The following is a 2,690-nucleotide window of genomic DNA, read 5'->3' as shown; positions in this document are numbered from 1 at the left end:
AGCGCCTCTTTCTGCAACAAAAACATTACAGGCAACATAATACTGAAATCATTTTTCAATTCAATTCAAAGGAGCTTTACTGGCATGAGAAAACATACGTTTACATAGCAAGTTTTTTAACCCATTGAGACCTGAAGCCGATTCTACATGTCTCCTAAATCCCAACAGTTTTCTGAAAAACTTATGTTTCTATATCAGTGGTGCTCAATCTCCTTCATGTCAAGGACCCCCAAAATTATGTTTTTGGCCGCGGACCCCCATCAAAATATTTTGTTCCAGGGACCCCCAGAAGCAAAGATTTTAGTTAAAAAATGTTCGCTTTAAAAATATATATAATCAAAGGATTGCACACATTTTCACGAATTTTCAAAAATAGCAGATCTACAAGCTCGTACCGCGGCACTCGGTGCCGCGCTATGAGCTTGCATATCTGCTATTTTTGAATAGCCCAAAGTGTAAAATAATGCTTTTTTAGCTAAAATCTAAAAATGACACAGTTCCAGGTCTTTTAAATGTATAAAAATCCTTTGAAAATAGGGCTGAAGTGGTTAATGTACAGTATGTTTTGTAACAATAATCCAAATCTGCAAAGGAACTAGTACCTAAAGTTTTCAAACAAATGTAGAGGAGTAGAAGTAAAGTATTGGAAATTGGAAATACTCCACTAAAGTAAAACATCCATCAAAATTGTACTTAAGTAGGCCCACAGAACTTGAGAAAATGTTCTTAGTTACTTTACACCACTGAACATGGGCTAATTACCTGCACCGTTGTGTTGCACTCTTTCAGAAGAAATGCCATGGCGAGTTCATTTATCAGCTTATTAGCGGATTGGCTCAGAAATCACACCTGGCAGCCATGGTGTCTCCCATGATTCATCCTTATGTTGACATGTTGTCATGACAACCATGGTGACCTGACCCTGGCAGCCATGTCTCCCATGAGCCATCCTTATGTTGACATGTTGTCATGACAACAACGATAGTGACCTGACCCTTTACTGCAACGCAATGGTGGAACAAATAGAACAGTGGTAGTTACTTTCCACCACTGCGGCTATTGATAGTAGAGCATAATATCTATGCCCTACTTGGAAGTGAGTTTTTTTTTTTTGACAGAAAATAATATTTGATTTTATGAGTGGGGCCACAGATATTATCATAATGTAGTGGTGATTGGAACATAGTCTAAACCCACATTTATATTCATCAAACATATCCACTTAATTACTAGAAGGAAAAATGAAATAAAAGTGCATTCCTCAGATGATGATTATAATTGGTTTGTTTTTTACTCTTTATTGTCCTAAAATACAGATTCAGTTTTTTTTTAAATGTATTCCTCAGCAACGAGCATGTACATATTACAACACCAACAAGTAAAAAAAAAGTTAGTCAAACTCATTTTATATCACAGTCACATTCTAATGTAGAGCAACGCACCTGTCTGTGGTAGATAGGTGCAGGCTGCCCTCTAGTGGCACAAAACTAAAACTACAACATCAGTTATCAGTATGAGAATAAAAGTTTACGCTACTCTATAAATCTATAAATATAGATTGAGGCGTTGTGAGCTTGTTCGGCTGTTTTGAAAATGTTTGCCTCTTTCTTATATTATTTGACAATTTGGCCAATTAATGTTAGACAATTTTTTATAGTTTTGATTATTTTTGATTCAGTGATAGTGTTTTTCCTTTTCTCTCATACTTTTTTGGGGGTATTAAAAAGGTCTTTAAAGTCCTTAAATTGTCACTTCACTGACATCTGGGGACCCCCCTGTAAGTGCTGTTACTAAAATACAAACTATAAAAATACAAAAATTGCTAAAATACAGAAAATTAATGGTCATTAAGTTCCTAAGTTCTTGATATAAATAAATATTTTGGGTCATAATTGATTTCATGTAAGGTTAAAAATGTAAAACATGATGATTAAACTTTCTGAACAAAAGTTCCCTGTCTGTCAGAAGCACTACACCAGACTAGCCCTGACAGATATGACTGGCTGTGCTGCTGTTCCTGCCTCTCTGCTGTCTCCTCTGCTGTCTGTTGCCTGGCCTCGCTGTCTGCTGCTGACCATCAAGTTTGCAATCCCACCGCCTCCCCGGCATCCACCTGTAGGCTCTGTTTCTAGATTCCCCATGGGGTTCTTAATTCATTCCCTGTAATTCTATTTGGCATGTAACATTAATTAAAAGGTTCATGCTTACAGGGGATGAATAGATACAGAGCCCTGACGCCAAACTATGCTTCATATATCTATGCTCAATTATGCTCAATAAGAATATATTCTAAAATCAATCTAAGAGTTGTCTGACTGAAATATAATAATGACAATTATGTAAAATATATCTCTTGTGTCATTAAGGACAGAGTGAGTTTTTCTACTTCCAAGTGGCTGAAATGTGCGTCCTGCTCATGGTGAGTGTTGGATTCTACATTTACATTTTATTTACATTTTATTATCAGCCTCTTGAATGATTAAATAAGTCTTTAGAAAAAGCTACCACCATACTATTTTATAGGCTATAGAGTCAATAGCAAACACACACACACACACACACACACACACACACACACACACACACACACACACACACACACACACACACACACACACACACACACACACACACACACACACACACACACACACACACACACTCTATTATACTCTATTAATAGTCAGGTT

This window comes from Gymnoscopelus microlampas (assembly GCF_963454915.1).
Source record: "Gymnoscopelus microlampas genome assembly, chromosome: 22".
NCBI classification, from domain to species: domain Eukaryota; kingdom Metazoa; phylum Chordata; class Actinopteri; order Myctophiformes; family Myctophidae; genus Gymnoscopelus; species Gymnoscopelus microlampas.
This window is presented reverse-complemented; position numbering follows the sequence as displayed.